The sequence below is a fragment of the Dendrobates tinctorius genome, unplaced genomic scaffold (genome assembly GCF_039654945.1).
Source record: "Dendrobates tinctorius isolate UK_male_01 unplaced genomic scaffold, ASM3965494v1 ptg000102l, whole genome shotgun sequence".
Lineage (NCBI taxonomy): Eukaryota > Metazoa > Chordata > Amphibia > Anura > Dendrobatidae > Dendrobates > Dendrobates tinctorius.
The window spans coordinates 24230680-24243469 of record NW_027361770.1 but is presented as its reverse complement, the minus strand read 5'-3'; positions in this window follow the sequence as shown (position 1 = coordinate 24243469).

Sequence of the window (12790 nt, the reverse complement as noted above, 5' to 3'; positions counted from 1 at the left end):
ATGGTCTGATCATACCACAGCTCCTGGACAGGGGAGGAAGCAAAAGAGAGTATACAGACATTGCAGCAGTCTTTGTCACCTAGGAGGGAGCATGGTTACTATGTGTTGCGTCCAGTACTTGCAGTTAGATCCCCTGAAGAGTCAGTAAATGACGAAATGCGTCGGGATGCATAGGGACATTGCAGGGCTATTTTTGTGAGGGTCAGATGTGGACTGCCCTTGTTAGGGCGGGAGTCATGGGTGTCAGGTCTGCTAGCCCCTACAGGGTTTGATTAGGGTAATTCCTTGCTTCCTGACCTGTCTCGACTCTGATGGACATCTGATTATTGGCATCTTCCAGACATATGGGTGAGATCCTTCCTTTATTAAGTATATTTATGGACTACTGGTTTGGTTTTTGATGTCTCCTCTCTAGACATGAATGGGTCATTTTTCTGTTTAAGCTAAGTATGATAGGGGCCATATACGCCTCTGGTTAAGTAACCATTCATGATAAGACTGTGGTTGTTATTCACATTGTCTGTTATCTAGTTATATCAGTCTGTCCAGGTTTTTTCACTTTTGGACATGGAATTAGCCACATGTATGTACTTTGGGTGATCTGGTGTGGAAATATAAACAGACACTCCACTGTATAGTCTGTGGCAACTGATTTAGTGTTTTTTAATCGCACTTTATCGTTTGGTAGCTTTTATACAATATTAAAAGTTATGTTTTAATTGTTTTCTCTTTGCTGATTTGCTATACAGACATTACAGCAGGGGATCACAGATGATTTTTTTTGTGAAGTACAGCATTTCCCTGTGTGCTCCAATGCTGCAATGTCTGTACACTCTTTTTTACTTCCTCCCCTGCCCAGGAGCTGTGGTATGATCAGACCATGTTCCTGTACGGTCAGACACAGCCATTACACAATACACAGCAGGGGCACATATATAGGATTATCTCAGCACAGGAACATTTCTTTTTATACATTCAATTGTGGAAATCAAGTTGTATTGATTAAAATGAACTTTGTTCATGGGAAAACCCTTTTAATTTTTTTGTACAATTTGAGATTAATTCAATTCACCTCAAAAAAATGTGCTCATACCTAGCCTTATTGCATATTCTTTAATTACTGACCTCCATAAGCTCCTAATCATACGTTAATAGTGGTTGCAGGCTGTAAGGATTTTATGATTTATCTCTATGACCATACAGACTGATGTAAAGTTTATTTAAAAAATGATCAGCACAGAATTTTGAATCAAAAACATCATGATGGTAAAGTTTGAATATCCACTAGAAAGTGCCTCACATTTTATATATTTGTCTCTGAATACTATTTTCCAGTACATTTGGCATAATAACATTCTCTTATGTTTAAATAGGAACTGTTCAACAAATTTTGCACCAACCATTAGTACCATTTGAATACAAGAAATTTGGTAATATATTGCATCAGAAAAATACGTGTAATTCTCCACCTACAATTCACATATTGCTCCTGCCCCTGCCTCCTCAACTTTTTCACTTTGACGAAACAGCTCAAATTTGTCTTACTCAAGACAAGACGGAGTGCCAACATAATAAAGTATTAGGCCACACTTCCAATTTTGCTCTATTGTGAGTGGAAGAGGTAAGAGGAATGGGAAGCAAAGCTAGAAACCAAGAAACACTCGATTGCTGGATTCACATCTACACAACAGTTGTATACAATCCTTTTTTACTACTGCTGTTGCTGCTTTTGTCTCTGTGTTAAAAGAGGAATGATAATGATAAGCAGGAATCTTTCTCTCTACTTATGGAGAGATAATAGCAGCTAAAATCCCCTCAGCAGCTAAGAGTCAATTGAAAATTAGAGCCTGCAGAGGAGAAAATAAGTGAAATTGCAGGATACTAGTCATAATATAGCCAGAAATAGTGTTATTTTTTATGTCCACACATAGGACTCTTTATTCTTAAAGATACTTGAAGGTATGGTTATGTTTCAATTTTTTTACTTTGTGGGAAAATATGCATTTGATACTTTGCCGATTTTACAAGTTTTCCCACCTACAAAGAATGGAGAGGTCTGCAATTTTTATCATAGGTACACTTCAACTGTGATAGACAGAATCTTAACAAAAATCCAGAAAATCACACTGTATGATTTAGAAATATTTAAATTACATTTTATTTCATGAAATAAGTATTTGATCACCTACCAACCAGCAAAAATGTTGGCTCTCACAGACCTGTGATTTTTTAAGGAGCCCTCTTACTCTGCACTTATTGCCTGTTTTAATTGCACTTTGAACTTGTTACCTGTATAAAAAAACACCTGTCTACACACTCAATCAATCACACTATAGCATCTTCACCATGGCAAAGACCAAAAAGCTGTCAAAGGACTCCAAGGACAACATTGTAGACCTGTATAAGGCTGCAATAGGTAGGCAATAGGAAAGCTGCTTGGTAAGAAGGCATCAACTGTTGGCACAATTCTTTGAAAAAAATGGAAGAAACACAGGATGACTGTCAATCTTCCTTGGTCTGGGGTACCATGCAAGATCTCACCTTGTGAGGTAAGGAAGATTCTGAGAAAGGTCTGGAAAAAAACTAGAACTACCCAGAGCACCTGGTCAATGACCAGAAGAGAGCTGGTACCAAAGTCTAAAACATTACGGTTAGTAACACACTATGCCATCATGGATTAAAATCCTGCAGGGCACGCAAAGTCACCCTGCTCATGCCAGCACATGTCCAGTCCCGTTTGAAGTTTGCCAATGACCATCTGGATGACCCATAGGAGGCATGAGAGAAGGGCAAGTGGTCAGATGAGACCAAAGTATAACTTTTTGGTATCAACTCCAATCGCCATGCTTGGATGAACAAGAAGGATGAGTACAACCCAAGAACACTGTCCCAGCCATAAAGCATAAAGGGGGAAACATCATACTTTGGGGGTGCTTTTCTGCAAAGGCGAGGGAATGACTGAATCGTATTGAAGGGAGAATGAATGGGGTCATGTTTCGCGAGATTTCGGCCAACAACTAGAGATGAGCAAATTTGTTTGGATTTTGACCCCGAATCTGATTTTGACATATTTGGGCTATTCATGCACAATGTATGTCTTATGATCGGTTACGAACATTTTCAGTAAGTTTTATGGAGCACCCCACAGGGCCTTAGGTTACTCTGTAATGGGCCGGTCAGGCTCTTTAAAGGGGATGTCACAGTAGCAATGACCCGGTCTGTGGCCCTGGGTGTCCAGTAAAAAAAACAGAGGAAAGTATTGTGGTGTTTAATCATGATGCCACCCGTGGTGTTCGGCAATGGGTGGCTGACGCTGCGGTTTTGGTCCACTGGGACTGATTGTGATGCAGCAAAGATGGTTTAGTTCCCCACGGGTAGAGCAGGGCCCCAGGGCAAATATATTTGATTGTTCAGATAGTGGTGAATAGAGTTGAGCGAAACGGGTCGGTCAAATTAATAAGTCGCCGGCTTTTGCTAAAGTCGGGTTTCATGAAACGAAACCCCACCATAGCGTGAGGTCGGCCATGAGGTCGGCGACCAGAGCACCAAAGTCGCGTTTCAAATTATGCTTCCAGCGCCCTTTTTCAGCCAATGATGGAGGATGCACAATGTGGGCAATGCGATGACATGGGCAGCGGTCACCACCATCTTTGAGAAGAGCATGCAAGTGATTGGCTTGCTTTGTGTGGCGTCACAGGAGCTATAACAGGGCATCCACGTTCTCCGCCATCTTACTTATGCCGATCTTAGCATAGGGAGAGCTGCTGCTGCTGCTGATTCTGTAGGAAGAGCGTTAGGCAGGGAAGAAGAACAAAAAAACTGCTTCTGCTGGTAGCGATTTTCACTGTACAACACAACAGTTTGTGTGCAGTGACAGGGGAGGCTATATTTTTGTGCATCAGCTCTGTTGGTTATTAGGCTGCCTTATAAGGCTCACTGATAGCTGCATTGCTGTTTGCACACTGCTGTGCAAACTGCTTTTTTAAAAGCAAAAATACTTTTCTTCCTCTTTTCTGCACAGTTACCAAGCGTTCATTTTTCTACACTTTTGTGTGCAGCAGTTCTGCTTATTAGGCTGCCTGCTGCCATACTTGGACTGAGAGCATCATTGTCAGCCTCCTAAAATCTCTTGGGAGATTCAAATTCTCCCCAATACTATATACAACTTGTACTTGTCATACACCAGCCAATTTCAGCCTGTTAAATTGAGGTGTAATCTATAGTGGGCCTGAGATAATAGTTCAGCCTCATAAAATCTCTAGGGAGATTCAAATTCTCCACAATACTATATACACCTTGTGCTTTGTCATGCACCAGCCAATTTCAGCCTGTTAAATTGAGGTGTAATCTATAGTGGGCCTGAGATAATAGTTCAGCCTCCTAAAATCTCTAGGGAGATTCAAATTCTCCACAATATATACACCTTGTACTTTGTCATACACCAGCCAATTTCAGCCTGTTAAATTGAGGTGTAATCTATAGTGGACCTGAGATAATTGTTCAGCCTCCTAAAATCTCTAGGGAGATTCAAATTCTCCCCAATACTATATACACCTTGTACCTTGTTTTACAGTACCATGTTGCTGGTGGTATTTTGGGTACATTTTCCCAAAAATGAGGACGTATGGTGGAAGAGGCCGTGAACGTGGGCGGGAGTTGCCAGCTGGTACTGATGGTGGTGGTGGTGCATCTGCTGGTAGTGGCAAAAGCACAATAGCACCTAAGGCAGGAGGTGTTGAGCCTGCATCATCATCTGGCTCCACAAGGCCTCGAAGGTTCCTTTTTCTGGGAGTAGGTAAACCGCTTTTAAAACCGGAGCTTCAGGAACAAGTTTTGGCTTACAATGCTGACACAGCCTCCAGCTCTATCACCTCCTCTTCTGAAGTTTCAAAAAATAAAAGCAGTGAGTCATCAGTGGAGGCTCCTGGTCAGGAACAACACCTTTCCTTGTGTCCTTCACCCCTACCAAAAGTGAAGGATGCGGCAGGCCACACTACAGATTACTCCATGGAGATCTTTTCACATACCATGCCTGGGTTAGCAAGTCAAATCGTGAATTCCCCAGTCCAAGATGAATCTGACATGGAGTGCACTGATGCACAGCCACTGCTAGATTTTTCTGCTGGTACATTCACTCAGAGCACTACAGTGTCCTCGCAGTGTACTGAGCCAGAATCTGACCCTGATGAAACTCAGGTGCCCCTTCCCGCATACTATAACACCTTACACGGTGACACAGAGGATGGTGCACATGAAATTGAAGAGGAGGTGATGGATGACTCAGTTGTTGACCCAGATTGGCATCCATTGGGGGAAGAGGGTGAAGCTGCCACTAGCTCAGAAGAGGAGGAGGATCCGCAGCAGGCATCGACATCACAACAGCTGTTATCTGGCAGGCCCGTAGCAGTCCAAAAACGGGTTACAAAAACCAAAAGAGTTGGAGGACAGCTTGGCCAAACGGTCAAATTAGCACAACGTGCAAGGCCTCAAAATGTCTGTGTGAACAGAGGCAGGCTGTAATGCATTTGTGGGAGGATACACGGGCAGGCAGTTTGAGGGCAGACATGGAGTTGTCGGGTGTGCAGTGGTCGAAGCTGAAAGACCTCTGTAAAGTCCTTCAGTGTTTTTGAGGAATGCACACGGCTGGTAAGCGCACACGACGCCATCATAAGCATGAGCATCCCACTTATGCGTCTGCTCATGCAAACTTTGACGCACATTAAGGAGCAGGCATCTGCAGCCGAGGAGGAAGAGGAAGAGGAGGGAAGCCTTGATGACAGTCAGCCATTGTTTGCTCAGGGAACTCTCCTGGACGAGGTGGAGGAAGAAGAGGAAGAGGAGGAGGATGATGGGGATGATTATTTAGGGGAGGAGGATGCTTCTCAGGGGGCAAGAGAAAATGTTGGTGTGGCAAGGTCAGGTACAGGGTTTGTGCATGACTGGAGGGATGTGGATTTGCCAGAAAGTGTTCCTCCACCCAGCACTCGCAGTGCATCATTGACACCTGGAACATTGGCCCACATGTGTGATTATGTCTTGCCAAAATGATGAACGATAACGACTACTGGTTGGCCAGCATCCTGGATCCACGCTATAAAGGCAAATTCCAAAACATCATGCCACAGGAGAACCTAGAGCTAATATTCGCTAACAAACTCTGGTAAACCGTTTGTTTGAGGCATTCTCAGCACACAGCAGCGGTGATGGTTCTCACAAGAGCCGTAGGGGGCAATATGGAAGAGGTGTTCGTGGCGCACACATTCGAAGTGGAGTTGGAGACAGGGATTTCATGACCATGTTGTGGATTGATTTTTCAAGTACCGCTCACACGACTGGTAATACTGCATCGATCGAAAGTGACAGGAGACAGCAGTTGTCAACTATGGTTACAAACTACTTCTCCTCCCATATCGATGTTCTCCCTCACAGGTCATTCCCCTTTGACTATTGGGCCTGTAAACTGGACACCTGGCACAATATGCCTTACAGGAGCTCGCTTGCCCTGCTGCTAGTGTGCTATCCAAAAGAGTCGTCAGTGCTGCTGGATCAATCCTGACAGAAAAAAGGACCCGTCTGTCAACCCAAAATGTTGATGATCTAACCTTCATTAAAATGAACCATTATGGGTTTCAAAGGATTTTGTCCCACCTTCCCCTGCTGACACATAGGTTGCCAGAAAAATGGCTCGCTTTTGTCCTCCTCTTCCTATGACTTCTCCAATTCCTCCATTTGCAGCTGCTGAATGTCCAACATCAACATATGCCATTTTTTCAACCTCCCTAACTGGGCTGCCTCCCCCCAGGGCTGGGATCACCACTTGGCGCATGCTCCCATGCGAGTGCCGTTGCCCCGGACAGGTGGGTGGGCCCACTCTTGGGCGACAGCACTGGCACAGGGTCCCTCAAGGTACAATCAAGTGTCTCTGATGGTGGGGGTGCACACCCACCGTCAGACACACCGGCTTACAATGAGGGGCCCTGTGCCAGTGGCATTGCCAACGAGTGGGCCCCCCCTGCTTGCTCAGGATCACAGCACTTGCAAAGTTGAAATACTTACCTCTCCCTGCTCCACCGCCGTGACGTCTTCTGCATTTCCTGACAGTGACATTCTGGTCAGAGAGCGCGATGACATCACGTCTGTATGCCCTCTGCCTAAACTGTCCAAGTGCAGAGAGATGGAAGATGGGGACGACGAGCAGTCCAGACTAGTACAGGGATTCCCTAGCGAGGAGACTTATTTAATTGTTTTAAAGGTTGGGAGCAATTTTTGGGGAGCACTATACTCTGGAGAATGATATATGGGGCCCAACATACACTGGAACATTCCAAAGGTGGACATCAGACACTGGAGCAGCATTTACAGGGCCCATTATACACTGGAGCATTAAAAATGGGGCCCATTATATATGGAGCATTATTTGGGCCTATAAGTCAGTGGAGCTTAATCCATGGAGACCAACATATACTGTAGCATTATGTGGAGCTCATCATATACTGTATCGAACATTATATCGGACCAATGATTCTGTATGGAGAAATATATGCGCCCCAATACTCTGTAAGGCGCACTATGCGGTGGCCATAATACTGTATGGAGTAATATACTGTCCTTTTTTGGAGCTATTGGAGAATTTAAAATGGATATCAGTCATGTGATGTAAGAAGTGAAGTATTTTTCATTGTTCTATACCGCTATTTCTCTGCCGTATCAGAGGATCATGAATTGTAGCATGTGTTAAAGGAGCCCAGTGACACTCTTTGGCCCTGGACCCATGAAAATCTGGAGCCAGCCCTATCCCCCCACAACTTTAGCCCAATAACCCCCAGTTTTCGATGCCTAACTATTATTATAAAGTAAATTAAGGTTGACAAGCTTAAGTAATAAGAATTGATGTTTTTGGCATTAAAATGGGCACTGTAGGTGTTTCTTGTCCTCCACTCACTGCCGACTTTTCTTCCCCATTGACTTGCATTGGGTTTCGTGTTTCAGTCGGCCTTTGACTTTTCATGATAATCGGCCGATTGCGTTCGACCCGACTTTTGCGAAAATCGGGTTTCATGAAACCCGACTCGACCCGAAAAGAGGCAAAGTCGCTCATCTCTAGTGGTGAACATTGGGGTGCAGAGAATAAGTGAAGGACACAGAGAGGTGCAGTTTTCTTTACCTTTTACTTGAACGTAAATGCAATCTGGGGTACCACATACAGATGACAGATGGAGTCCGGCTTGCCTGGAGGCATTTAGGGGATCCACCCTGCCAGGAGGGGTTAGGGACCTTCCTTCTGCGCTCTCTTTTTAGGTCCCTGCTGCTTGTAACTAAGCTGTGGCCCTCTCTTGCGTGATGATTGCTAACCTGTATGGCAGACAGTGTGAGCCTATATCATGGGCACTGTCTTCTTCACAGTACTTGAACTCCCAGACTCCTCTCTCTCTGGGATGTGAAGTTACTTTTCAAAACCATGGTGTTTTGTATAACACCATGGATATGAAGTTACTGGTATTGAAAAGTAACTTCACATTCCAGAGAGAGAGAAGGGTCTGGGAGTTCAAGCTCATGATGATCTTTGACACTTTCAATGCTGGAATGAATGTGTCGCATGGATTTGTCTTTTTATATCAATTAAGGAATTTGCTCCTAAGACCTTGTGGGGGCATCACAACACATTAGGAGACCCCAATCAGAAGACAATAAAACATCCAGACTCCTTATTTATGAACTGGTCCAATATTTATGTTTCTCCCTCTCCCACAATGAAAGTTCTGCTTCGCGTCACTTGTCTTATCTATTGCATTTTTTCTGTGCAGTGTTGTGTATAAATATGTGATTCTTCAGATTTTGTATTAGTCAATGCCTGTTGAAGAGACCTGAGTAGCCTCAAAAGCTTGCAATGCGTTACCATCTTTTCAGTTAGCAATTAAAAGGTGTCAACCACTGAGGACTTTCAATTCTGAATATTTTTCTATCTGCTGGACTGGCTAACACGATACAAAGATGTACATCTTTCCTGTAAGAAAAAATGAACATTTAACTTTTTTCACAAAAAACTTGCTTCAGATCCAAATGTTTTTATTTTGGCAATGGTAACAGGAAAAAATGGACTGCAAAATTTGCTGAGTAATTTCTCCTAAGTATGCTGGTACCCCATATGAGAGAGAAAACCACTGTTTAAGCACATGGCAGAGTTTGGAAGGAAAGGAGCGCTGCTTGACTTTTCGAATGGAAAATTTGCTGGAACAATTGGCGGATGCCATGTCGCATTTGGAGAGCCTCTGATGTGCCTAAACAGTAAAAATCCCCCTTAAACAACATCATTTTGGAAACGACATCCTTCAATGAATGTATTTAGATGTGTGGTGAGCACCCTGAACCCCCAGGTGCTTCACAGAAGTTTATGATGTTGAGCCATGAAAATAATAAAATCACATTTTCCACACAAAAATGTTAATTTAGCCCCAAATTTTGCATTTTCAGAAGGGTAGCAGGAGAAATTGCATCAATCAATTTGTTGTGCAATTTCTCCTGAGTACGCCGATACCAAATATGAGGGAAAAAACTACTGCTTGGGCGCATGGCAGGGCTCAGAAAGGAAAGAGCATCATTTGACATTTTCAAGGTAAAATTTCCTGGAATCTTTAGCGAACGTCTTGTCCCATTTGGAGAGCCCTTGATAAGCTCATACAGTGGAAACCCCCACAATTGACCCCATTTTGGAAACTAGATCCCTCAAGGAATGTATTTAGATGTGCAGTGAGCATCTTGAACTCCCAGGTGCTTTACAGAAGTTTATAACATTTATAACAATGAGCCATGAAAATAAAAAAATGTTATTTTAGCCACAAATTTTGCATTTTCATAAAGGTAACAGGAAAAGTAGCACCATACAATTTTTTGTGCAATTTCTCCTTAGTATTCCGATACCCCATATGTGTGTGAATACTACTTTTGAGGCACAGTACAAAGCTCAGAAGGGAAGAGGCACCATATTGGAGTTCCGATTTTGCGGGAATGGTTTGAGGGTGCCATATCACATTGGCAGAGGCCGTGAGGTACCTGAACAACAGAAATCCCCTATATATGAATACATTTTACAAACTACTCTCCACATTGAATTCATCTAGGGGTGCAGTGATCATATTGACACCCTATATGTGTCACAGAATTTTATACCGTTGAGCGGTGAAGAAAGAATAAATTACATTTTTACCACAGAAATGTTGTTTTAGCCCCAAGTTTTTAATTTTTCTAAGAGCTAATGGAAAAATTTTTTTACAACAAACTGAGGTCCATTTTTTCCTGAGTGTGCCAATACCCTACATGTAATCAGGAAATATTTTTCAGGCACAGTGCAAAGCTCAGAAGGCAAGGAGCGCCAGCTTTTACAATAATATTTTGCAGGTACCATGACCCTCTAGGAGTGCCCATGAGGTGCCACATCAGCAAAGCCCACCATAAGTGACCCCATTTTACAAACTACACCTTTCAAGAAAATCATCTAGGGGTGCAGTGATCATATTGACACCACGGGTGTGTCACATAAATTTATACCATAGGGCAGTGAAGAAAAAGAACTACATTTACCACCAAAATTTTGTTTAAGCCCCAGATTTTAAATTTTCACACAATAAGTGGGTAAAAATGGCATCACAATTTGTCCTACAATTTCTACTGAACATGGCAATACCCCATACTGGGCTGTACAGTGCTACTTAGCCATATGGAAAGACTCGGGAGGAATGCTGTTTGCCTCCGGAAGCGCAGATTTTCCTAGAACAGTTTGCAGGCTTCATTTACAGAGCCGCTAGTTGCTAGAAGAGCAGAATCCCCCCTCAAGTGACCACATTTTAGAAATTATATCACTTTGGGAATTTTTCTACAGGTGTAGTGACAATTATGACTCCATGGGTATTTTCCAGAAACAAACAGCAATGAATGTTGCCTAGTGAAAATTGTAAACTGCAGTTGTAGAGACCAGTATGCTTGTAGTGACCAGTATCTTGCAGACATACGATATAACCAGCCGGTGCTTTTGGAGACATGCACCCGTAAGTTAGGGTCCCGTTACGTTTAGCAATGCACCAGTGATCCCGACAACGATCAGGATCGCTGGTGCATCGCTAAATGGTCGCTAGTGAGCTGCCAAACAGGCAGATCTCACCAGCGACGCAGCAGCGACCCAGCGATGCTCGGCGGTCGCTCCTCCCTGTCAGACGGCAGAGATGATGACGACTTCCATGCGTCACTAGTTGGCGCCAGCGGGACACCAAAGAGAAGAAAATGCCCCAGGACGTTCAAGCACAATTAGCGATATCCAGCGGGGGGGCCGGTCAGAGGTAAGTGTGACATGTAGCGAGATTGCTAGCAATATCGCTGTTGCGTCACAAAATCGGTGATGCTTTAGCGATATCGCTAGCGATCTCGCTATGTGTAAATGGCCCTTTATACAGACTCTCATCACTTCAGAAATACCAAACATGTGGATGCTATATTTGGTTTAGGTACATTGTAAGGCTCAGAAGGGAGGGGACATTTGAATTTGGAAGTAGAGAAATTGCTGAATTTCTTTTGGTGGGTGAGAAGCCATTTTGCTTTTCCAGAGCCTTTGTACTACCAGTAACATAGAAGTTCCCTATATTTCTGTTAAAAATGACAGACCTGAGTGTGGTCTTGCTTTTTTATGGATTGAGTTGAAGCTTTTATTGGGAACATTTTACAATAACATTTGGAATCACATTTATACGGCACTCTACACTAAGCACTTACTTTGGGGTTTCCATCTAAACATTTAAGTGACGTGATTCAGATGAAACCCCCGAGGGATCCATTCATTATAATGAGGCAGCAGACTTACTCTGGACTCGATCTGGCCTCTGTTCAGTGGTGTCCTTTTCAGAAATGCACAAAATTATGGTGGATGGCACTTTTATGCAATCCTAAAAAGACGGACACCGCCAGATCACAGGTCAGACTGCATCCACAGTGCCTCCATCTGCCTCATTATAGGGAATCTTCCAACTGAATCATGTATTTCAGAGATTTACATGGAAACCCTGGTTCAAGCTTTCAGTGCAGAGAGCAGGATAAATTAAATGAAAAAGTCAACAGCAGGTGAAGAATTGGTTTTATTTATTTTTTATGCCGTTCCTCATGCGGTATAAGTGAGTAGGTGACTTTATTCTTTGGGTCTGTGCAATTACAGCAATACCAGATTTATAGATGTTGTCACACACTAAAAGATGCTTTTTATTGCAAAAAAATTTTTTGCATCACCATATTTTTGAGAGCTATAATTTTTCTAATTTTTGGCCCACAGAGTCATGTGAGGGTTTGTTTTTTGCGGGACGAGTTAACATTTTTTTTGGTACCACTTTCAGACACATGATTTTTTTATTGCTTTCTATTCAGATTTTTGGGAGGCAGAACGAACAAAAACCAGCAATTTGGGATTTTTTTCGGGGGTGGGGGGTTATGTTGTTGATAAGGCAGTTTTACTCTTTGGGTTAGTATGATTATTGCGATGCCTGATTTATTTTTTTTATATTTTGAGACTTTTACGCAATAAGATCTATTTTAAAGAAAAAATATTTATTTTTGCATCGCTTTATTCTGAGAGCTATAACTTTTTAATTTTTCCACTGATAGAGCTGTATGGCGGCTTGTTTTTTGTGGGACAAGATGTTGTTTTCAGCGGTACCATGTTTATTCATATCCGTATTTTTTATCTCATGTTATTCCACTTTTTGTTTGCTGGCATGATAATAAAGAAAAGGGTTTACAGGGAATCTGTCACCAC